This window comes from Leptopilina heterotoma, unplaced genomic scaffold (assembly GCF_015476425.1).
Source record: "Leptopilina heterotoma isolate Lh14 unplaced genomic scaffold, ASM1547642v1 Lhet_134, whole genome shotgun sequence".
NCBI lineage: Eukaryota > Metazoa > Arthropoda > Insecta > Hymenoptera > Figitidae > Leptopilina > Leptopilina heterotoma.
The window spans coordinates 1,125,104-1,151,852 of NW_025110853.1; the positions used below are offsets into that span (position 1 = coordinate 1,125,104).

At 38.0% G+C, this 26,749-nt stretch overlaps 1 protein-coding gene across 6 annotated transcripts in view; it reads left to right on the forward strand.

Moving 5' to 3' along the window:
* The window catches only part of LOC122497580 (dopamine receptor 1-like), a 553,069-nt gene that overhangs the window by 154,443 nt on the left and 371,877 nt on the right, over positions 1–26,749 (forward strand). For 2 of the 6 annotated variants that reach the window (XM_043604790.1, XM_043604795.1), the window contains exon 2: positions 6,505–6,556. The exons of the other annotated variants lie outside the window; for them this stretch is intronic. The gene's annotated coding sequence lies outside the window, so the exon portion shown is untranslated. The remainder of the gene's footprint in view (positions 1–6,504; positions 6,557–26,749) is intronic. 6 annotated transcript variants of the gene reach the window in all.

Consider the following 26,749-nt stretch of genomic DNA (forward strand, 5'->3'; position numbering starts at 1 on the left):
GCCCAATTTTATAGACTTTCATTTAAAAACAAATGTATTAAAAACAAATAATATTGTAACCTCTAGACTGATTTGTCCACGACAACCAATTCACTGTGGCGTTGGCGCGCGTTTTTAATAAAAAAAATTCGTTATGTACATTTAAAATTGAAAATACAAGAAATTTTTTTTTTTTTTGGGTCTTCAAGAAGAGACTAGGGGAGAGTGGGGCAAAATGGGGTATCTTTTTGAAATTGTCTGTTTACAGAGAACCAAACGAATAAACCGATTCAACTAAACATCAGAATTCTTTTTTGTACACTTAGCTTTGAGGAAATTATGATAATAGCGGAGAAACAAATTATTGAAAGAACTTATATCGTATTTTCTCATAAAGTGCTAAATAATATCAAATAATAATAAAAATAAATAATAATATCATAGTTTTTTTAAAGTACTGTAAAAATTATAAAAAAGCGATTTATGTATAAACTTTTAGTGATAATTAAACATTGAATGCAAAAAAATATAGAAGGATTACGCTTACATTTTCATTATTTTTCAACAATTTGTTGTTTACATTTATTAGTAATCACAAAAGGTTGAAGAATAACCGATAATAAGTGTCCCAGGTAGAAATTTGTCAAGTATTACTTGTTTCTTTCCAGTAGCTGTAGAGTCGAGAGCGAGTTTTACTTGCCAAGACAATCTGGCCAGTCCTGAATAAGTGACTGGCCAGTTTCACTGGATAAAAACAATTCCCCTTTGTGAACAGTACTTTTGTCAAGTCACTGACCAGAAAATCTGATCAGAATCGTGATAAGAATTTCTTTCCAGACACTGACCAGTCACTGATTTGAAGAACACAGCCCCACAAAAAAAAAGTGTCGTGCGCGGCAGACCAGACTAGTCATTTCCTATGTATTTTGACGCGCTGAACACGAATCCGAAGTCTGTTTTGCTCCATCACGTCAGGATTTTTTTCTAACCTCAAAAAATCTGTCGGATTTTGAGAGGTAGGCTATTTTTTCTTAAATTAATGGATTTACTTCAAACTTGGTAACTAGGGGTTTTTTGGGTCGCTGATGACAAATTTGAAGTTAGATTTTCAAAATTCAAAATGGCGGCTCCAATATGGCCGACGAATTTTTTAAAAGTTAATGGATTTACTTCAAACTTGGTAACTAGGGGTTTTTTTGGGTCGCTGATGACGAATTTGAAGTTAGATTTTCAAAATTCAAAATGGCGGATCCAATATGGCGGACGAATTTTTTAAAAGTTAATGGATTTACTTCAAACTTTGTAACTAGGGGTTTTTTGGGTCGCTGATTACGAATCTGAAGTTAGATTTTCAAAACTTGAAATGGAAATTCTTATATACATAAGTAAGGTATTCACGTCCTTTTATGGTAGCGCACTCTTTTGTCCTCAAAGGATCTGTGTAATGGTTTTCGTTTTAAATTGGTGCCTCCAGGTACAATATCCCTTTTCAGCATCCAACAGTAGTCGGACATCATATTTACATTCCATCTTCCTTGATAACGACGCTCAAATTCTTTAAGATCTTGATGGAATCGTTCTCCTTGTTCTTCACTGTAATCTCCCAAATTTTTAGGGAATCGATCCCGATGCGAGTCTAAGTAATGCATCTTTATGCTCATTAAGCATCCTAACTTACAAAAATTTTTAATCATATCACTAACTATTTGCTCCCAATTTTCACTCTTGTGATTACCCAGAAAATTTTCGACAACTGCTTTGAAACTAAGCCATGCGGCTTTCTCCTTTTTATTCATCATCTTGGTGATAAATTGCTCATCTTTTAACAATTTGCGAATTTGTGGTCCGTCGAAAACCCCTTCTTTTAGTTTCGCATCAGATTTTTTTGGAAACTTTTGTTCCAGGTATTTAAAACAGTTTCCTTCTTTATCTAAGGCTTTGACAAATTGTTTCATTCCTCCTAGTTTCGTGTGTAAGGATGGAATTATCACCTTTGAAGGGTCGATTAGGGGATTTTCTATTATATTTTTTGAACCTGGTTCGAAAGAATTTCTTTTTGGCCATTGTTTTTTAATGTAGTGATTTGCTCGATCTCTACTGTCCCACAAACACAGGAAACATGGTGTTTTTGTAAATCCTGATTGTTGTCCAAGTAGTATGCTTAAAATCTTAAAATCTCCACAAATTTGCCAGTTGTGTTCTCGGTATCTAATTTTATCCAAAACTAGTTTCATATATTCATAGTTTTCTTTCATTTCCGTTGAATGCGCTATTGGAATTGGAGCATAAATATTAGTATTATGTAGTAGTACTACTTTTAAACTTCTTTTCGAAGAGTCAATAAATAGTCTCCAATTTTCATCTTTGTATATATTTGTTTTTAATTTATTCATGAGTCCGACAACATCTGAGCAATATATCAACGACGGATTTTCATCTTTTGTAAAATATTGTCGGAATTCTTTTTCTCTGTCTCGATAAAAGCTAGCTGTTGTGCCTTTTGATAACAAGTTTTTCTTCTTCAATACTGATGCTAGGTGTTCTGCACAATCCTTCGGCAATTTTAAATCTCTAATGAGATTGCTAAGTTCTTCTTGGTTAAACGTTTGTCGAATCTTTATCTCCTGTTCATCATACGGAAGGTAATAGTCGTCCTCATCATCGGTTCTCATATCTTTATTTTCAAAATCTAGAACATCTTCAGTTGAACTGTCAATTTCCAAGGTTTTGGGAGAAGAAGGTGGATTGCATGAAATTTCTGGTTTTTTTACAGTGGGGACATTAGCATACAATATGTTCTTTTTATTTTTGTTATTATATCCTTGCACATTGGTGTTGCAAAAATAACAATCTTTTTGATTTAATGGTTTTTCCCACAAAGTTGGCTTTATAAACTTTAGTTTATCCTCTTTTTTATGATTCCAACGAGTTAACATTGTGTAACAGGAACTGCAAATTTTGTGTGGAACAAAATTTTTATCCTGATTGGTTATCTCAAGATCAAAATAATCTTTGTAGATCTGTTTGATATTTTCATTTATTGATTTACGATTTTTGGGGACATCGAATTGTCCACATATGTAACAAAATGCATCTGCATTGCTGTCGCATAAGTGTTCCGACGTTGTTACTGCAAAATTAAGTTTTGAAGCCTTTGGAGTTTTATTATTGTTTTGATTTTGAGAAGCCATGATTTATGTGAAAACCTGCACGTTAGGGATCCTGGCCCGATCGCAGGTGAGTCCGCCGTCCTAGGGGTGATAACCCTCATACCTCCCCAGGCCTAAGTATGAGAGCTTTCCGACTACATTTATCGAAGCAGCAGGATTAGTATTGTGCTGAAACACAATAAAAGTGCAAAGCGTACAAGGTAAACAATGTATACTTAAGGAATAAGATAGTGAAGGATAGAGGATATTAAAGTTCCTTTTTATCTCGTTGCTTAAAAATTTATTATTTAACTTTTAGATCTTATTGTCACATTATTACCTCAATGAAAAAAGTTTTGTGCATTTGCCGAATTGATCTCTATGATGCAATGAGACCCAACTGTCAGTTCTTGAGAGTAGTTCATTACAAAACAAAAAATTACAGTTCCCGCTACACAACACTCTACCAAAAAATCTTTCGGAGCAGCCACACGGAAAAAATTTCTGTGCACTGTTTATCTCTATATGTGCACCAATGGTCCTTAATTACAGTACAAATCTTACACTTTGAAAAGGGATCATATATGGCCCTTTTTAGAGACAGCAAACGCACCTCCATCGGGCAACCTCTGCATCAACTGCACTGGAAGTGAGACAAGCGGTGCACGGACATTTTTTCCGTGCAGGGGGTTTAAAATGTGACAGTCTGACTATAGATTCGTAATCAGTGACCCAAAAAACCCCTAGATACCAACTTCGAAGTAAATCCATCAATAGTTAAAAAATTCGTCCCCCATATTGGAGCCAACATTTTAAATTTTGAAAATCTAACTTCAAATTCGTCATCAGCGACCTAAAAAACCCCTAGTTACAAAGTTTGAAGTAAATCCATTAACTTTTAAAAAATTCGTCCGCCATATTGGATCCGCCATTTTGAATTTTGAAAATCTAACTTCAAATTCGTCATCAGCGACCCAAAAAACCCCTAGTTACCAAGTTTGAAGTAAATCCATTAACTTTTAAAAAATTCGTCGGCCATATTGGAGCCGCCATTTTGAATTTTGAAAATCTAACTTCAAATTTGTCATCAGCGACCCAAAAAACCCCTAGTTACCAAGTTTGAAGTAAATCCATTAATTTAAGAAAAAATAGCCTACCTCTCAAAATCCGACAGATTTTTTGAGGTTAGAAAAGAATTCTGACGTGATGGAGCAAAACGGACTTCGGATTCGTGTTCAGCGCGTCAAAATACATAGGAAATGACTAGTCAGGTCTGCCGCGCACGACACTTTTTTTGTGGGGCTGTGGAATTATTTAAGATTCCACCCAGAAAAACTATTCTAACACTGATCAGAAAAACTTGCCGAATCCTATTAAAAGAATTATTCCAGATTTTTCCAAATCTCTATCCAGAAAATCTTCACAGTATCAAAAAAAGAAACCGCGGACACAGAAACTGACCAGTTACTAAGGGAAAAAACAAAGCACCAGTCCCATAACAATAGACTCTTAGTCTATTAATAAACTCTTAGTCTTAAATTTATTTAAAAGTTATGATCGTTACACTGTCACGTTACTAAAGTTTACATTTTTCTAAATTTTGACAAGATAAGCCGTCAAGTCTCTGACAAGCGACTAAACAGTTCATCTGATCATATTACTTCTGACAAGTCACTGGCCAGAAATTCAGGTCACAATCGGAATAGAACTTCAGTTCTTAAACTTGTAGTTATGATAAGTTACTATCTAGTCACCGTGGCTGCGTGGTAAGTTACTTGACAGTCACTGGCCAAATAATCTAACCAGTGACTGCTAAAGCAGCGCGTTACATTTCTAATCAATCACTTGCCAGAATATCTGGTCAATTACTGGCCAAAATCTAGAAAAACTTCCCAGTGACCGACTTAAAAATTTTTTTTTGAAAAAAGTAAAAAAAAATTTTTTCTGAGGATTTTTTAAAGTCCGTCAATCTATTTCGAGATATTATTGTGATGAATATACCTAGAATTTTTGAGCCAAATTTGTTGAAACCTCTTCGAGTTATCGTGTTCACAAAAAACGAGATCCACACACACATACAACATACATCCAGACAATTGTTCAGGATCTTCTATAACACAATACTATATAAAAGAAAAGTTGTTTAAAGCTTTTTTAATTCAAAAAATTTAGTACATTTTCTTCAAGAAAAATAGAACTTTAAAACTATTAAACCCAGATCTTGTGAAAAAATTCTCTCTAAATCTGATTTAGTAGTTTTATACTAATGAAATAGTGCGGATTCGCTTTTTAATTTGAATTAGTAACAGTTTTGACTAATGTTTAGTAAAAAAACTACTATTTGCTAGTGGAAAACTACTAATTCAATTAGTAAATCGTATTTTTTACTATTTCAAATTAATAAGCCGACTTATTAATGAATTAGTAGTTTTTCTACCAGCAATTAGTAGAAACTACTAAAAATGAGTAAAAACTGTTACTAATCCAATTGGTAATAAACGAATCCGCACTATTTCATTAGTAGAAAACTACTAATTCAGATTTAGAGAGTTCATATTGTATAAAAAGTAACGAATGGTGAAATCTTTACACAATTTTCACTAAACTTTGAAAGTAAATACTTCAAGGTTTGCAAGTAAATCTTTAATTAATTTTTTGAAGAGTTTCAGTACTGTCTGAGACGAGGCTACAAACTTTTGACTCCGATTACACTGGATGTGATAGCTCAATTCTATAGAGGTGTGCAAAAATTGAATTGAGAGAAAATTCGATTCGAACTTGCCAATTCGAAATTTCGAATTATGAATTGCACAACTCGACTCGGTCTACATTCGATTCGAATCAGCCAATTCGAATCAGCTAACCTCAAAACTTTTTGCCCAAAAACCATGCTGAAAATGTGTACGACGATACTTTTAACATCTTAAACTAAGATATTTCAAATAACTAAAAAGTGTCTATCAAAACATCTTAAATTAACATACTTCTTTTTGCAGTGAGATCACTCTATAGTAATTATAATAACATTTTTTCTTATTTTTTTAAGGCGTTCCAGTGAGTCCAAATCACGCCCACCGTATTTTTTTGATGTTTGTTTTTCAAAAATCTACAGAAGTCAAAAAACATGCTAGATTAAAAAAAAATTTTTTTGTACATTATTTTGTTGTGAAAATAAATGTGGAAAGTTTCACTTAGATAGGTATCTCTTTTTATTTAAAAAAAGTTTTTTTCTTTTAGGGTGCACTGTTCTCTTAATATAAAAAAGTAAAGTGATTTCTTTAACTGTGTACAAAATTTAAAATACAGAAATAATTAAACAACATTATATCCACTTTACAAATATTTACTACAAAAATAATTTCTTTTTCTGTTTCAGGTTAGTGGTCATCTTGTGTTTTCTTTCATATTATGAATAGAAATTCCTACAGGTATTTGAAACCACAACCATTCATTTCATTAATATATTGTAAATTTTGTGTCCAAAATGTATAATTAATTGGAATAGTAGGTAAAAAAATTTTTACGCGAATACATTCAGACAAGTGGATTTTTCTTTACTATTTTAATTTAATTTACTAATTGAATTTCCTTTACTATAATTTTTATTTAATTTTTCATTATTTTTTAATTTTATTATTTTTTTCATTTAATTTTGTTAATTAACTTAATTTTTCTATCTATATTAACACATTTTAGTAATTTAGTATTTTAATATTTCAGTTACTAACTCCAAATGTTACATTCCAATTTTTTAACAAATTTTAATTCCTTCGACATGTAATGTAAAACCTTTTTATTTATTGGTAAGATATGGGACATTCCACGTCAACACGGACAGAGCTCTAAACAAAAATTGCTTTGATGGATTTAAACGTTCTAGTGCTTAAAAGATTTCTACGTTCATGTACTTTAAGATGCCGATGGGCGTTTTTTGCAAAATTCCATTTCCGATGCCAATAGAACTATCAAAAGTCAAAAGGTCCAAAAATCTCAAAATACTTTTATGAATTAAAAGCAAAAAACGAGGTAAATTATTCTGTAACTCATTCTTTATCAGTTTTTAGGGTTCCCGAATATAAATCTAAAGTTTTTTTTTAAAAATCCAAAATGGCGAATTCAATATGGCGGACAAAATTCAAATTTGATCAGATTCGATTAAAACTTGTTACTCGGGGGTTTTTAGGGTCGCTGATTACGAATCTGAAGTCACTTTTTAAAAATTCAAAATGGCGGATCCAATATGGCGGAAAAATTTTTTAAATTTGATCCGATTCCCTTAAAACGTGTTACTCGGGGGCTTTTGGGGTCGCAGATTATGAATATGAAGTTACTTTGTGTTTGAGACTTCAAATTCATAATCAGATACGCTAAAAACCACCGAGTAACACTTTTTAATTAAATCTGATCAAATTAAAAAATTTGATCCGCCATTTTGAATTTCTACAAAGTAACTTCATATTCATAATCTGCAACCCCAAAAGCCCCCGAGTAACACGTTTTAAGGGAATCGGATCAAATTTGAAAATTTTTTCCGCCATATTGGATCTGCCATTTTGAATTTTTAAAAAGTGACTTCAGATTCGTAATCAGCGACCCTAAAAACCCCCGAGTAACAAGTTTTAATCGAATCTGATCAAATTTGAATTTTGTCCGCCATATTAAATTCGCCATTTTGGATTTTTAAAAAAAAACTTTAGATTTATATTCGGGAACCCTAAAAACTGATAAAGAATGAGTTACAGAATAATTTACCTCGTTTTTTGCTTTTAATTCATAAAAGTATTTTGAGATTTTTGGACCTTTTGACTTTTGACAGTTCTATTGGCATCGGAAATGGAATTTTGCAAAAAACGCCCATCGGCATCTTAAAGTACATGAACGTAGAAATCTTTTAAGCCCTAGAACGTTTAAATCCATCAAAGCAATTTTTGTTTAGAGCTCTGTCCGTGTTGACGTGGAATGTCCCATATATTTTCTTGTTTCTTTTTACTTCCTCATAGAGGAAGTATTGTAATACCAAAAGTTTTTGAGTTCGATTTTTTGACATACGTAATCTTTATGTTATTTGACTTCAGGAGTTCAAAAATGACATTTTTAAAAAATGTCATTCCGTATGTGTGTGTGTATGTAAAGATTACATTTTCATAAATATCTCGAAATGAAATTTTAAATTGTAGATCTCACCTGCGGACATAAAATGAAAGTACTTTGAGATAGATTAATAAAGTTTAACTGAATTTTCTTTGGATTTTTAATTTTTCAAAAAAAAGTTTTTTGCCCATAACTTTAAAAAAATGTTAGGACACCTATAAATGTTTTTCCATAATTATGTAGTGTTTTTTTAGACGCATCCTTTGAGCCCAAATTAAACATTTTTCGTCCGTATTAACCGGAGATATTAAACTTTTAGAAATAAAAATTTGGGAAAATAAGACTTTTTTGAAAATTTTGTTGAAAAATGTAGAAGTAACTTGAAAATTATCTTTAAGAACTTGTAGAGCATCAAAAACGCTTCGATTGACTTATTTTTTAACCTAATTCAATAATAATAATCGAAATTATTGGTATTTTAAAAACCAAAAATTGTGGAAAATGACATTTTCTCAACTTTTTTGTTTGAAAATTTTTGTTTACCTGTTGAACTATTATAACTATCTTGTAGGGTACTTAAAAATACATTGATTAACCCAAGATTTAATCACTTTTACCAAATTTATAAAAAGTTATTCAAATATTTCTGTTATTATTATTATCTCTATGAGGAAGCAAAGTTTTCATAAAGGTACTACTACACTTTAGAAGGCTCTTAAAAGACCAAATTAAAAAAAAAATTCTTAGGTCTTTTATTATATATATGGATAAAAACTTTTTTGCCTACATTAGTACATATTTAGAGAATAAAAATAATGGTTTGTTTTTAATTTTTATGTAATATCATAATCTGCAGACAGCATCCAGATCGAAACTCCAAAAAGTTAATTGTCCAATTGCGGACAGTTTATCTCAAGATTGACAAATCGGAAACAAAAAATTGAAACTGCTTTTTAAAAAGGAAGGTGTCTTGCATAGAAATCCACCACCAGTAATAAAAAATCGACTAAAATAAAAAAATAGCAGATGTTTCAATAAAATACACTAAAATAAAAATACATACACAATACATACAAGTACATACACTTTCAATAAAAATACACTATGTTTTTCAGTATTTTTCTAGTCTGCAAAAAAGTTTTTTTTTTAAATTTTTGACTAATTTCTGGTGAATTCACACACAGGACATGCTAACAAACAAAACGACTTATTATTTATTAAAATCAGTTCAGTAGATTCAAAGATAAAGTGTCCGCAATTTGAGAAAACGTTATTTTGAGAAAAACGCGTTTAAACTTATATGTATCGTTAGAGGCCATCCATAAATTACCTAAAATTCTTTTGCAAATTGAAACCCCACCATTTTTTTTATTTCAGACACTGTTACATACCTTAGCACCAATGTTTCTAGTGGTCGTAACAAAAAGCTGGACCCCACCATCCCCTTAAAGCTTACTTAATTTGTCAATGACTTCTTACATTAATTGAATATTTTTTGAAAAATTTACTTTTATTTTTTTACAGTTGGTTATAAATACTTTAGGAGATGTTTTAATAATACTTTAGGAATAATAATACTAATACTAATAATAATAATAATAATACTATAATAATAATAATAATAATAATAATAATAATAATAATAATAATAATAATAATAATAATAATAATAATAATAATAATAATAATAATAATAATAATAATAATAATAATAATAATAATAATAATAATAATAATAATAATAATAATAATAATAATAATAATCCTGCGATTTATACCTAAGCCCTTCATTAGCCCAAGCAAACCAAGGTCGAATCCTGAAACTCCTAGATCGATGTCGCACGCCACATCCAGCGAGAGCAAGTCCATCGACCCAAGGAAGCGCCCTAGAGAGTTTGAAGGTCCGGAGACTGATTCTTCTGTGACCACTCCCAAGGGTAAGAGGGTTAAGAGCAAGGAGACCAAGGCAAACCCTACTGTTATGGAGACGGAGGTGAGTAAGGCTGCTTCGGCCAGGGTTGCTTCTTATTCGGAGGCAACTGTGGCAAATAAGCCTGAAAACGAAAAAGACTTTGAAACTGTCTCCAATAGGAAACGGGAGGCCCGTAAGAAAAAGGCCTTGAAGAAAGCGGAGGAGAGGGAGCGACTTCAGAAGCGCCCCCCCAAAATTAGAACAACGGAGGCAATAAAAATTGTGGCCCGGAATCCAGAGACCTACCATGATCTCATAAAACTGGCAACAACTTCGGTAAAGCCAGAGGAAACTGGAACAGAGATTGTGAAAATTAGGAGAACTCTTAAAAAAGAGGTTCTTGTTGTTGTGAAAAAGGGGGGTGAAACTTCAAAGTTCGCTCAGAATCTTACCTCCGTTCTTCTGGACAAGGCCGAGGTTACGGCTCTTGTCAGTAAAAAGACCCTCGAAATTCGGGATCTTGTCGAAACAACTTTAGAGGAGGACGTTTTAACCGTCTTAAAGCAGAAGTTGCAAAAGCCCGAATTAGAGGTGACTTGCCGACTTCTGACACGTTTTGGTGGTACGAAAGTGGCACTAGTACGCTTGAATGAAACGGACAGCGAGAGTCTGCTTAAGCTGGGCAAAGTGCGTATTGGCTGGATAAATGCATCCATCCGAACGCACTTAGAAGTGACAAGATGTCAAAAGTGCCTAGCCTATGGACACGTAACCCGAATTTGCAAGGGCCCCGACAGAACAAAAAACTGTCGGAGATGCGGCGAAGCGGGACACTTCTCCAAAAAGTGTACTAATGACAAGCCAAAGTGCATAACGTGTACAGATTTGGGAAAAACGGAAGTCAACCATATCCCTGGAAGAATTTCCTGCCCGGTTTACAAGGAGGAACTGGAGAAACTTAAAAGGGCAAATCCTTAAAGCTCCTTCAAGTCAACCTGCATACAAGTAAGGATGCACAGGTGCTCCTGATGCAAACAGCTAGGGAAAATGAGGTGGATATCCTGTTCTGCAGTGAGCAGTATCAAGGAAGCGACCTCGCACCTTGGTATCAGGATAAGGCGAAGAGAGCCGCCATCAAGCTGTGCAACCCAGAATTGCGGGTTGACAAGTTCTTGGAGACAAGCAGCGGGTTTGTGTGGATAGAGGTGGCTAACATACGTATGTATAGCTGCTACTTCTCACCCAACGACCCGCTGACCACCTTCGAAGCCAATATAGAAGACCTAGAATCGAGCCTCATAGAATCCAAGCTGGATGTCATCATCACTGGCGATTTTAATGCAAAGTCGCCAGAGTGGGGTGAGACGAGGCTCGACAAGAGAGGAATTCTGATTGGAGAAATGATCTCCAAGAACGATTTATTAGTTGTAAACCGGGGAAAAACATAGACGTTTAGACGAGGTGCGATCGGATCGATAATAGATCTAACGATAGCATCGTCTAATATATTTAGCCGCATAAGCGACTGGCGGGTCTCTGAGGAATATACAGCAAGTGACCACCAGTACATTGAGTTCTCAGTCTCAATGGGAGACACACGAGGAGGAAAGAGACAGGAAGCTCCTAGTCGCAAAACCTTCTCGTGGAACATTAAGAAACTCGACAAGGAGAAGTTCAGCCGGTCCCTAAAAGAATCTATCTTAATTGAGGATTCTGGTTGGGTGAGGAGGCCGAAAAGTCTAAATGGAGAGGTGCGAGCGGTGCGAAATATAATCGTCACCGCTTGCAATGCGTCGATGCCACGTCGCAAAGGCGCCTTTCCAAGGAAAAAATCCTTGCACTGGTGGTCAGAAAAACTGTCCTCCTTGAGAAAGGAATGCCTCAAAGCAAGAAGGACATATACCCGTTCTAAGGGAGATCCCTTGCTGAAAGAGGCTTTCAAGGAGGCGAAAAAGGACCTCAAGAAAGAGATCCGCAAGTCGCGACGCCGTAGCTGAAAGGACCTAATCGAGGAGGTCGATAAGGACCCATGGGGTCTGGCTTTTAAAATCGTAACTAAGAAATTAGTGACGAGGCAAAAGACCCCCGGCCTGGACAATCCCGATTGGGTCAGGAAGATAATAAGTTCTTTGTTTCCTCCTGCAGAACCATACCTAAGACGGGACTGGAGTTCTTGCAAAGTCGGAGAGGAGGAGCTCTTCACACTTAGCGAATTGCACAAAGCAGGCAAAAGATTGAAAACAGGCAAGGCGCCTGGAATCGATGGGATAAGTAACGAGATCCTAAAGTTGGTAATCGACACTTCACCCCAGATTCTGCTTCGATGCTTTAATCTTTGCCTTGAGAGAGGAGAGTTCTTCCGCGACTGGAAGCGACAAAGGTTAGTCCTCTTGAGGAAAGGCGAAAAACCTCTAGATAAAGTCTCATCATACAGGCCTATATGCCTGCTAGATACGATGGGTAAACTTCTAGAGGATATGGTTCTGCAGAGAATGCAAACCAACTTGACCGAAGAGAATCGTTTATCGGATCACCAATTTGGTTTCCGTAAAGGCAAGTCCACAGTTGATGCCATCCAGGCAGTTGTGGACAAAGCCAAAGCAGGAAAAAACAAATTGGGACCTGGGAAAAAGAAGAGCTTCTGCGCGTTGGTAGCAATTGACATACGCAACGCGTTTAATTCCGCAAGATGGGAAGATCTCATCGAGTCGATGGAAAAGAAAAACATGCCGCCCTACTTGTTGCGGATAATGGATAATTATCTTAGCGACAGGTGGGTTATATATGAGGGAGACACCTGCACTCTCAAGGAAGAGATGCAGCGTGGGGCTCCTCAAGGCTCGAGGGTGGGTCCATTTGTATGGAATGTATCTTACGATGATTTTCTGCGAATGGATCTGCCCGAAGGTGCGGTGATCATCGGCTTTGCGGACGACGCGTTGTTCGTGTGCACTGCCGAAAGTGAGGAGGCTCTTGGGACATTGGTGAACGAATGTCTGCGACTAGCAAAAAGCTGGCTGGATACCAGAGGTCTTGAAATGGCCCTGGAAAAGACCGAGGCACTGCTGGTCACACACAGACGTAGTTATGAGCTCCCAGGAATCGTGATAGACGGATTCAAGGTCAAGTGGAGTAAACAAATTAAATACCTTGGTGTGGAGGTGGATGGAAGGTTAAACTTCCACCACCACATGGCTACGGCGTCAAATAAGGCGATCGAGTGTGCGGCTAATCTTTCACGGTTAATGCCAAATGTTGGCGGACCCCGTGAACAAAAAAGAAGACTGGTGGCGAGTGTCGCCCATGCTAAAATGCTCTACGCAGCTCCAGCATGGGCCCCATCCCTGAGGAGCAAAAGATGTGTTACCATCTGTCAAAAGATACTGTCGGCGCAGAGATCGATAACAACGCGTATCATCTCTGCATATAAGACGGTATCTACGAGTGCTGTGCAGGTCCTTGCAAGTGTCCCGCCAGCAGATCTTTTGGCGAGGGAAAGGGAAGAAATGTTTCTCTTTTCTAAAGAAAGAAGTTCCTTGGATGAGGAATTAAGACCAAGCAAGGGCCTGATCCGCAAAGAAGCGAGGCACAGGCTCATAGAAAGATGGCAAGAAAGATGGGATGGTGAGGAGAAAGGTCGATGGACTTATCGCCTTATCCCGGCACTCGCCACCTGGATAAATAGGAAACACGGTCAGGTTTCCTATTACTTGACTCAGGCGTTCACAGGTCACGGGTGTTTTAACTCGTACCTGTGTCGCTTTAAATTACGCGAGAACGAGGTGTGTGCATATTGCCAGTTCCCTGAGGACAACGCGGAGAGAACTTCATAATCTCGGTTATGTCGAGGAAGGATCTCGACGGCCGCCAAAAAGCGTAATTTAAACAGCTTTTAATTTTGTTCGTTTGTTTTTTATTAATTTATTTTGTGATTTATTTGTCCTTATACATTTTTTAATTGTTTGTGTTTTTTTTATTCATCTTTGTACAGTTTTATGTTTTCAATTTTTTATACGCGTTTATTTTTTCTTTTTTTTATATATCCGTTTATAATTTTATCTTCTGACTTTTTACACTTAATTACACATTTGTTATTTTTAATTATTGTTGTGCTGTTAATTTCGCTTTATATTGAAATAGTTTTAAATTTTTAACTATTAACGCAGGATAACCGCAGAGAAAAGCAGAAAGTCGCATTAGCGACAGAGTTGGAGCGCCACCCTCGAAGGCTAAAGTCTTACGACAGTTCCGAGGGAGGGTAAAGGGCTCCAGAAGAAGGGTTACGGGTTTTAGTGGGTCGGGGTGGCAGTAGGTCGCCAGTTTATTAAATTTACTATTTTATATATTTATTTTTCAATTTTTTTTTATTTCCTTTTGTTTTATCACACCAACCCCACATAACCTTGGAGTGCGGAGTCCAAGGTATCTGTAGGCAGATTTCCCAAAATTCCCTAAGCAAAAAAAAAAATAATAATAATAATAATAATAATAATAATAATAATAATAATAATAATAATAATATACTATAATAATAATAATAATAATACTAATACTAATAATACTAATAATAATACTTTACTTTTTATTACTTTTTAATAATACTTTACTTTTAATACTTTAGGAGATGTTTTCTGAAGTCATAAGGAGTTAAAACATACAATAAAAATAAAAAATAAATTTTTTTTTTTAAATTCTAAAGTGTAGTAGTACCTGAAATGAGCACCAAAATTAAAAAAATATACAACTTGGCAGCGATTTTTACTTTTGTTTTCATTTTTATATTAATTTTAATATTGTATTAAGTTAATTCTATTTTATCCTCAGTTTACATTATTTCTGTATTTTTATTTACTACTTATTATTTGATGTTTTTTAAATTATTATTTAAAGTCTTCGTGTATTCTAATTATTGGTTTCTGTATTATTATTATTTTATTTATTGTTAAATGTTTCTAAATTATTATTGAACGTCTTAGTTTTCTGTATTTTTTATTTTTGTTTTCTGTATTGTTTTGTAGACTCCCTGAAGAGGAAATCGGATTGATTTCGAAACGTTGGAGTAATTTTTATATTAAAAAATCACTTGTCAGAATGTATTAGTGTAAAAATTTTGTTTACCTACTATTCCAATTAAAATCAACTGGGACGTAAAAGTTTATTCAATATGTATAATTAAGTAATTGCTTTATTTTAAAAAAATAGTCAAATTATTAAAGTAATATATAAATTTTCAATTATATGTTTTGGATTTTTGAGAATGTGAAAATTATTTAGCCGAAGATAATATTTATTTAATTATATAATTTAGTTTACAATCCCGCGTAAACGAATATAGTGACATTATTTTTTCCTTCATAAGAAACACTAATAAATAAAAGATTTTCGTTAGAAGCTAAATTAAAATTTTGTACCGCGAGTAATAACATTTTTCAAGATGTAATTATTTTATGTAATAAAATTCTTGAAATTTCACAATTTCTTGAAGGTAGGGGAGAGTGAGGCAAAATGGGGTAGGCGGGTCAAATAGGGTACCTCTGTTTTTCCATGATAGGTAGTTTTAATTTTTTTATCCTTGACATATATCATTCATGTTGATAAGAAACTGTTATTAATTATGAAGACACTCAAAAAAAATTTTTTTTTTAAAGTTATACAACTTTTAAGTTTTAAGTAAAAAAAATATGAATGTTTATCGAAATTAAAGTGCTTACAAAACTTTTTAGGATAATGCATTTAATTTGGCAAGTGTGGGATCTTTTTCAGTACTAATTCTAGAGTAATTTCCAAAAGAATAGATTGCTAAATTGTTTACAATAACTTAGAAACATTGCATTTTGTTTTAATATGCAGTGTGGGGCAGAATGGGGTATCTAAGTGTGGGGCATGCCGGAAGCTACGCCGTTTCATTAAAACTATTTAAAAACATTATATTATGTATATTTAAAGGTTTCCTGCAGGAGAATCAATATTTTTGTTTGGAGACATTTATACCATCGATGTTTCACTATCGATATATCGATATTTTGCAATATCGATGTTTTTTTGTTAAATTCTAATAAATATTACTTGTTTTTCCATAGTAATAAAGAATCCTACTTTTTGTTTGTATTTATAATCTCATACAACAAGAATTTAATGAATTTTGAAAAAATATTTTTTTTTATAGTTATTTGATACCACCCCATTTTGCCCCACGGGTGGGGCAAAATGGGATTTTAGCACTATCTCAGAAAATACGATATTAGTTATTTCAAAAATTTTTTTCTCCGCTATTATCATAATTTTCTCAAAGCTAAGTGTACAAAGAACAATTTTGAAGTTTAGCTGAATCGGTTTATTCGTTTGGTTCTCTGTAAACAGCCAATTTCAAAAAGGTACCCCATTTTGCCCCACTCTCCCCTACATTTTTTTCAGCATTACATTTTCATTTACCTTAAATAAGTTCTTTATGCTTCACAATCTTAATTTTAATAAAAGAGAACAATTACAAAAGTAATTAAGTGACCAATAAAACTGGGTATTAATTGTAATTTCTTATTATTATTATTATTTTATTTTTTTTAATTCACGGGGGAGAAGAGAAAAAAAATGCTTTTATGCATGTCCAGGAAGTTCCCGCTTGCGCTGGGGTATGTCGGACTCAACGCACAAAATGCAAGGATAAAAAAATAAACCTTGCATACCTGCTTTAGGCAGTCACGAATACCGACTAAAAAAACTTCTTGATCCCCTGGGTTTCGAACCTTTTATCCACCTACGGAACTACCTAGTGGCTTCAGACTTCGTAGATGAATGGTCCCATGTAGTCGTTGGCGCGACTCTCCCGTTCCGCTCTTTGTTTTGGCCTTATTTCTTCCTTGTCCTTGACAGAGTCTTCTTTGCTTCCTGGAGGGCAGTTCTAAAGACTCCGCATCTCCCTGATCCAGCGACGTGTTAGATGTTCTCTTTTTTGCCGAACTTCGCCTTGCATAAGAAGCAGCATGGGCTCTTCTTAAAATCTGCTACCTTATGGCCGGCTTCTCCGCACTTGAAGCACGCAGCCGACCTATCTACTGCTTGGCAGTCTCGACCTATATGGCCAAAGCCAAGGCACCTGTGGCACCTTGTGACCATAACTCTTCTACTTATTCTGCAGGACACAAAACCGATCATAATGTGCCCCATTTTCTCCAGCCTGTTCGCGTCCTCTTGGGTGGTGACCACGACAGCGAGCTTGATACCTCGCTTATTTGGTCCGAGGACCGTCACCTTCCTGCTTCCTTCTGGTACCGTAGATACTTTGTCTAGGGCCTCCTTGACATCCTTCTGTTCGGTAAGGGTGTCCATGTCGCGGATCTCCAGCACAGTCTGCCGGTCCGCTATCTGCACCTTACCCAAATCGCCGATTACCTTTGTCACCTCCTCGGTAAACAGCTTCTTGTTTGAAGACCCTCCAATTTTAATGAGAAGGTCTCCCTTTTTAGTGGGTAAAGCTCCTACAACTCTTGACTGGCTTGCCTCCAGGTCAGCCTCCCTTCGAACCTTTGCCAGCACTTCAGCAAAGGTAGCTCCTTCAGCCACTTTGACGACCACTGTGGCTCTACCCTTCTTATCTGGATTTGGCTTTGGTGCCGGTTTGGTCTCCTTGCCTTTGGACCATTTGGGAGGTCCCTTCTCTTTCTCCTTTTTCTTTTTTGGGTCCTTCGTAACCTCAGGATCACTTCTTTTCCGCTTCTTTGATATCCAAGACAACGTTTTTAAGCACCACTGCATTAAAACGGTCACTTCTCAGTCTTCGGTCCATTCGTGCTTCCTCCGACCAAGTTAGTCCCTGGTAAAACTTCTCGTCTTTTCTGGCTGCTGCTGCTGCGTGCTTCACCCTAACCTCCCTTATGAGCGATGTTAAGCTTCTGAGTCCATCCTTGATTGTCCTATTGACATTCTTCTGGACTTCACAGGACATCAGCATCTTGCTGACCTCCTCCTCCATTTCTAGAATGCTCGCTGCCTCTTCCTCCCGCAGCTTCACGCATTCATCTCGATCCTCATTGCAGCTAGCAGTGTCAATCGCAGAATCATTACTGAAGACAGAAATGCAGCTGGCTTGACTCGTCACGCTGCTCGTACTCCCTCGTCTCTCCGACCTGTCCACGATGATCTGTGGCACTAATAACGCGTTGTTGCCCTCCTGCATCCTTGGGCCACTGGCCACCGTCCCCACGCTATGCGCTTGACGATCGGAACCAGTGAGGGATTTAGCCGTAGCATTACCCCGCAGGTACTCTTCCTCGTTTTTACAATCGCTCATGATGGATGTTTTCTTGTTTGCTGGTTTTGGTCCGCGTCGAGTATTTGATTTCCTCGATACCACCTATTTCTAGAAAGCTAACATATCCGCCACCTGGCACGCGTCCGATAGAGGACCAGCAACCCCGCAAAAAAGAACAAGTTCTAATGCGCCCCAGGTAGAACAAAAGTTCCAACTAGAACAAAAGTTCCAACCGGGCACGGATTTATTATTATTATTATTTTTCTTTTGCTTAGGGACTTTTGGGAAATCTGCCTACAGATACCTTGGATTCTGCACTCCAAGGTTATGTGGGGTTGGTAAAATAAAACAAAAGGAAATATTAAAAAAAGATAAATAAATAAATGTTATAATAAATTTAATAAACTGTCGACCTACTACCAGCCCGACCTACTATAACCCGTAACCCTTCTTCTGGAGCCCTTTACCCTCCCTCGGAACTGTCGTAAGACTTTAGCCTTCGAGGGTGGCGCTCCAACTCTGTCGCTAATGCGACCTTCTTCTTCTCTCTGCGGTTTTCCTGCGTCCATAGTTAAAAAAAAATTATTAAAACTATTTCATAGTCTAAGCGGAATTTACAGCACAACAATAATTTAAAAAAACAAAATTTTTTAAGAAGTTTAAAAAGTCAAAAGAAAAAAAACACGTATATAATGTTGAAAAGACAAAACTGTACAAAGATAAATAAAAAACACAAAACAATTAAAAAATGTATAAGGACAAATAAATCACGAAATAAATTAATAAAAAACAAACAAAACAAATTAAAAGCTGTTTAAATTACGCTTTTTGGCGACCGTCAAGATCCTTCCTCGACATAACCGAGATTATAAAGTTCTCGACATGCCGCCAATTTTCTTCTGACTAGGTCATCAGCGATACCATGTTCTCCGGTGTAACTTGACTGTTTACACCTTCGAACATGGCCCGCCTCTCCAAGTCCCATTTCTTGCATGAGAAGAGGGTGTGCTCCGCGTTGTCCTCAGGGAACTGGCAATATGCACACACCTCGTCCTCGCGTAATTTAAAGCGACACAGGTACGAGTTAAAACACCCGTGACCTGTGAGCGCCTGAGTCAGATAATAGGAAACCTGACCATGTTTCCTATTTATCCAGGTGGCGAGTGCCGGGATAAGGCGCTAAGTCCATCGACCTTTTTCCTCACCATCCCATCTTTCTTGCCATCTTTCTATGAGCCTGTGCCTCGCTTTTTTGCGGATCAGGCCCTTGCTTGGTCTTAATTCCTCATCCAAGGAACTGCTTTCTTTAGAAAAGAGGAACATTTTTTCCCTTTCCCTCGCCAAAAGATCTGCTGTCGGGACACTTGCAAGGACCTGCACAGCACTCGTAGATACCGTTTTATATGCAGAGATGATACGCGTTGTTATCGATCTCTGCGCAGACAGTATCTTTTCACAGATGGTCACACATCTTTTACTTCTCAGGGATGAGGCCCACACTAGTGCTGCATAGAGCATTTTAGCGTGGGCGACACTCGCCACCAGTCTCTGTTTTTGTTCACGGGGTCCGCCAACGTTCGGCATTAACCGTGAAAGATTAGCCGCACACTCGATCGCCTTATTTGACGCCGTAGCCATGTGGTGGTGGAAGTTTAACCTTCCATCCACCTCCACACCAAGGTATTTAATTTGTTTACTCCACTTGACCTCGAATCCGTCTATCACGATTCGTGGAAGCTCATAAACACGTCTGTCTGTGACCAGCAGTGCCTCGGTCTTTTCCAGGGCCATTTCAAGACCTCTGGTATCCAGCCAGCTTTTTGCTAGTCGCAGACATTCGTTCACCAATGTCCCAAGAGCCTCCTCACTTTCGGCAGTGCACACGAACAACGCGTCGTCCGCAAAGCCGATGATCACCGCACCTTCGGGTAGATCCATTCGCAGAAAATCATCGTAAGATACATTCCATACAAATGGACCCACCATCGAGCCTTGAGGAGCCCCACGCAGCATCTCTTCCTTGAGAGTGCAGGTGTCTCCCTCATATATAACCCACCTGTCGCTAAGATAATTATCCATTATCCGCAACAAGTAGGGCGGCATGTTTTTCTTTTCCATCGACTCCATGAGATCTTTCCAACTTGAGGAATTAAACGCTTTGCGTATGTCAATTGCTACCAACGCGCAGAAGCTCTTCTTTTTTCCGGGTCCCAACTTGTTTTTTCCTGCTTTGGCTATGTCCACAACTGCCTGGATGGCATCAACTGTGGACTTGCCTTTACGGAAACCAAATTGGTGATCCGATAGACTATTCTCTCCGGTCAAGTGGCTTTGCATTCTCTGCAGAACCATATCCTCTAGAAGTTTACCCATCGTATCTAGCAGGCATATAGGCCTGTATGATGAGACTTTATATAGAGGTTTTTCACCTTTCGTCAGGAGGACTAACCTCTGTCGCTTCCAGTCGTGGAAGAACTCTCCTCTCTCAAGGCAAAGATTGAAGCATCGAAGCAGAATCTGGGGTGAAGTGTCGATTACCAACTTTAGGATCTCGTTACTTATCCCATCGATTCCAGGCGCCTTGCCTGTTTTCAATCTTTTGCCTGCTTTTTGCAGTTCACTAAGTGTGAAGAGTTCTTCCTCTTCGACTTTGCAAAAACTCCAGTCCCTTCTAAGGTATGGCTCTGCAGGAGGAAACAAAGAACTTATTATCTTTCTGACCCAATCAGGATTGTCCAGGCCGGGGGTCTTTTGTCTCGTTACTAATTTCTTAGTCACGATTTTAAAAGCCAGACCCCATGGGTCCTTATCGACTTCCTCGATTAGGTCCTTCCAGCTACGGCGTCGCGACCTGCGGATCTCTTTCTTGAGGTCCTTTTTCGCCTCCTTGAAAGCCTATTTCAGCAAAGGATCTCCCTTAGATCGGGTGTATGTCCTTCTTGCTTTGAGGCATTCCTTTCTCAAGGAGGCCAGCTTCTCTGACCACCAGTGCAAGGATTTTTTCCTTGGAAAAGCGCCTTTGCGACGTGGCATCGACGCATTGCAAGCGGTGACGATTATATCTCGCACCACTCGCACCTCTCCATTTAGACTTTTCGGCCTCCTCACCTAACCAGAATCCTCAATTAAGATAGATTCTTCTAGGGACCGGCTGAACTTCTCCTTGTCGAGTTTCTTAATGTTCCATGAGGAGGTTTTTCGACTAGGAGCTTCCTGTCTTTTTCCTCCTCGTGTGTCTCCCATTGAGACTGAGAACTCAATGTACTGGTGGTCACTTGCTGTATATTCCTCAGAGACCCGCCAGTCGCTTATGCGGCTAAATATATTAGATGATGCGATCGTTAGATCTACAATCGATCCGATTGCACCTCGTCTAAACGTCCATGTTTTTCCCCGGTTTACAACTAATAAATCGTTCTTGGAGATCATTTCTCCAATCAGAATTCCTCTCTTGTCGAGCCTTGTCGCATCCCACTCTGGCGACTTTGCATTAAAATCGCCAGTGATGATGACATCCAGCTTGGATTCTACGAGGCTTGATTCTAGGTCTTCTATATTGGCTTCGAAGGTGGTCAGCGGGTCATTGGGTGATAAGTAGCAGCTATACATACGTATGTTAGCCACCTCTATCCACACAAACCTGCTACTTGTCTCCAAGAACTTCTCAACCCGCAATTCTGGGTTGCACAGCTTGATGGCGGCTCTCTTCGCCTTATCCTGATACCAAGGTGCGAGGTCGCTTCCTTGATGCTGCTCACTGCAGAACAGGATATCGACCTCATTTTCCCTAGCTGTTTGCATCAGGAGCACCTGTGCATCCTTACTTGTATGCAGGTTGACTTGAAGGAGCTTTAGGGATTTGCCCTTTTGAGTTTCTCCAGTTCCTCCTTGTAAACCGGGCAGGAAATTCTTCCAGGGATATGGTTGACTTCCGTTTTTCCCAAATCTGTACACGTAATGCACTTTGGCTTGTCGCTAGTACAATTCTTGGCGAAATGTCCCGCTTCGCCGCATCTCCGACAGTTTTTTGTTCTGTCGGGGCCCTTGCAAATTCGGGTGACGTGTCCATAGGCTAGGCACTTTTGACATCTTGTCACTTCTAAGTGCGTTCGGATGGATGCGTCTATTCAACCAATACGCACTTTGCCTAGCTTAAGCAGACTCTCGCTGTCCGTTTTACTCAAGCGTACTAGTGCCACTTTCGCACCACCAAAACGTGTCAGAAGTCGGCAAGTCACATCTAATTCGGGCTTTTGCAACTTCTGCTTTAAGACGGTTAAAACGTCCGCCTCTGAAGTTGTTTCGTCGAGTTCCCGAATTTCGATGGTCTTTTTACTGACAAGAGCCGTAACCTCGGCCTTGTCCTGAAGGACGGAGGTAAGTTTCTCAGCGAACTTTGAAGTTTCACCCCCCTTTTTGACCACAACAAGAACCTCCTTTTTAAGAGTTCTCCTAATTTTCACAATCTCGGTGCCAGTTTCCTCTGGCTTTACCGAAGTTGTTGCCAGTTTTATAAGATTATAGTAGGTCTCTGGATTCCGGGCCGAAATTTTTATTGCCTCCGTGGTTCTAACTTTGGGGGGGCGCTTCTGAAGTCTCTCCCTCTCTTCTGCTTTCTTCAAGGCCTTCCTCTTACGGGCCTCCCGTTTCCTATTGGAGACGGTTTCGAAGTCTTTTTTGTTTTCAGGCTTATTTTCCACAGTTGCCTCCGAATAAGAAGCAACCCTGGCCGAAGCAGCCTTACTCACCTCCGTCTCCATAGCAGTAGGGTTTGCCTTGGTTTCTTTGCTCTTAACCCTCTTACCCTTGGGAGTGGTCACAGTAGAATCAGTCTCCGGACCTTCATACTCTCTAGGGCGCTTCCTTGGGTCGATGGGCTTGCTCTCGCTAGATGTGGCGTGCGACATCGATCTAGGAGTTTCAGGATTCGACTTTGGTTTGCTTGGGCTAATGAAGGGCCTAGGTATAAAACGCAGGTTACTGCGAAGCACCTCGTGCACCTTCCCCAATTCCACTATTCCATCCTGAACATCCTTGCTAATGTTTCTTTGTTTCTTGCAAGCACGCCACATGCTTTCAAGTATTTTAGGGATCAGATCGACCTGCTCTAAAACATTATTTTCGAATCTGCTAAGTCCCTTATCCTCGGAATTTTTGCTTTGGCTCCCTCAAAAATCCTTGGAGCCGTCTGCACCGACTACCGGGGCTTCAACCCGATCAGAATCGGTGGTGGGATTACCCTCTAGAGGGGTACCCACTTGGAGTAATTTATTTGATTCTTTATCCATTTCATTTTTTTTATTCTATACCCCGTATCGAGGGAACGATCGAGCCTAAACAGGGTACTATCATCTGGCCAAGATGGACCCTGAACCGCCTCTGTTAGTTACATAGACGTTATAGCATTGCCGGAGCATTGATGCGACGTCTATGATATCCAAGGGCACGTGAACAAGTTCGTTCGGACGTGGAGGTCGATGTGTCTCTCCAAGATAGCAGGAAATTTCCGCAAAGGGAGTGCATCCTGGTATCTCTTCACAGAGTTTACCCTCATTATTATTATTATTATTATTATTATTATTATTATTATTATTATTATTATTATTATTATTATTATTATTATTATTATTATTATTATTATTATTATTATTATTATTATTATTATTATTATTATTATTATTATTATTATTATTATTATTATTATTATTATTATTATTATTATTATTATTATTATTATTATTATTATTATTATTATTATTATTATTATTATTATTATTATTATTATTATTATTATTATTATTATTATTATTATTATTATTATTATTATTATTATTATTATTATTATTATTATTATTATTATTATTATTATTATTATTATTATTATTATTATTATTATTATTATTTTTTTTTTTTTTTTTTTGCTTAGGGAATTTTGGGAAATCTGCCTACAGATACCTTGGATTCCGCACTCCAAGGTTATGTGGGGTTGGTGTGATAAAACAAAAGGAGATAAAAAAAAGAAAAATAAATATATAAAATAGTAAATTTAATAAACTGGCGACCTACTGCCAGCCCGACCCACTAAAACCCGTAACCCTTCTTCTGGAGCCCTTTACCCTCCCTCGGAACTGTCGTAAGACTTTAGCCTTCGAGGGTGGCGCTCCAACTCTGTCGCTAATGTGACTTTCTGCTTTTCTCTGCGGTTATCCTGCGTTAATAGTTAAAAATTTAAAACTATTTCAATATAAAGCGGAATTAACAGCACAACAATAATTAAAAATAACAAATGTGTAATTAAGTGTAAAAAGTCAAAAGATAAAATTATAAACGGATATATAAAAAAAAGAAAAAATAAACGCGTATAAAAAATTGAAAACATAAAACTGTACAAAGATGAATAATAAAAAAAAACACAAACAATTAAAAAATGTATAAGGACAAATAAATCACAAAATAAATTAATAAAAAACAAACGAATAAATTAAAAGCTGTTTAAATTACGCTTTTTGGCGGCCGTCGAGATCCTTCCTCGACATAACCGAGATTATGAAGTTCTCGACTTGCCGCCAATTCTCCTCTGACTGGGTCATCAGCGATACCATGTTCTCCGGTGTAACTTGACTGTTTACACCTTCGAACATGGCCCGCCTCTCCAAGTCCCATTTCTTGCATGAGAAGAGGGTGTGCTCCGCGTTGTCCTCAGGGAACTGGCAATATGCACACACCTCGTTCTCGCGTAATTTAAAGCGACACAGGTACGAGTTAAAACACCCGTGACCTGTGAACGCCTGAGTCAAGTAATAGGAAACCTGACCGTGTTTCCTATTTATCCAGGTGGCGAGTGCCGGGATAAGGCGATAAGTCCATCGACCTTTTTCCTCACCATCCCATCTTTCTTGCCATCTTTCTATGAGCCTGTGCCTCGCTTCTTTGCGGATTAGGCCCTTGCTTGGTCTTAATTCCTCATTCAAGGAACTGCTTTCTTTAGAAAAGAGAAACATTTCTTCCCTTTCCCTCGCCAAAAGATCTGCTGGCGGGACACTTGCAAGGACCTGCACAGCACTCGTAGATACCGTCTTATATGCAGAGATGATACGCGTTGTTATCGATCTCTGCGCAGACAGTATCTTTTCACAGATGGTCACACATCTTTTACTCCTCAGGGATGGGGCCCACGCTGGTGCTGCATAGAACATTTTAGCGTGGGCGACACTCGCCACCAGTCTTCTTTTTTGTTCACGGGGTCCGCCAACATTTGGCATTAGCCGTGAAAGATTAGCCGCACACTCGATCGCCTTATTTGACGCCGTAGCCATGTGGTGGTGGAAGTTTAACCTTCCATCTAACTCCACACCAAGATATTTAATTTGCTTACTCCACTTGACCTCAAATCCGTCTATCACGATTCGTGGGAGCTCATAACCACGTCTGTCTGTGACCAGCAGTGCCTCGGTCTTTTCCAGGGCCATTTCAAGACCTCTGGTATCCAGCCAGCTTTTAGCTAGTCGCAGACATTCGTTCACCAATGTCCCAAGAGCCTCCTCACTTTCGGCAGTGCACACGAATAATGCGTCGTCCGCAAAGCCGATGATCACCGCACCTTCGGGCAGATCCATTCGCAGAAAATCATCGTAAGATACATTCCATACAAATGGACCCACCCTTGAGCCTTGAGGAGCCCCACGCTGCATCTCTTCCTTGAGAGTGCAGGTGTCTCCCTCATATATAACCCACCTGTCGCTAAGATAATTATCCATTATCCGCAACAAGTAGGGCGGCATGTTTTTCTTTTCCATCGACTCGATGAGATCTTTCCATCTTGCGGAATTAAACGCGTTACGTATGTCAATTGCTACCAACGCGCAGAAGCTCTTCTTTTTCCCAGGTCCCAATTTGTTTTTTCCTGCTTTGGCTATGTCCACAACTGCCTGGATGGCATCAACTGTGGACTTGCCTTTACGGAAACCAAATTGGTGATCGGACAGACGATTCTCTTCGGTCAAGTGGCCTTGCATTCTCTGCAGAACCATATCCTCTAGAAGTTTACCCATCGTATCTAGCAGGCATATAGGCCTGTACGATGAAACCTTATCTAGAGGTTTTTCACCTTTCCTTAGGAGGACTAACCTCTGTCGCTTCCAGTCGCGGAAGAACTCTCCTCTCTCAAGGCAAAGATTGAAGCATCGAAGCAGAATCTGGGGTAAAGTGTTGATTACCAACTTTAGGATCTCGTTACTTATCTTATCGATTCCAGGCGCCTTGCCTGTTTTCAATCTTTTGCCTGCTTTTTGCAGTTCACTAAGTGTGAAGAGTTCTTCCTCTTCGACTTTGCAAAAACTCCAGTCCCTTCTAAGGTATGGCTCCGCAGGA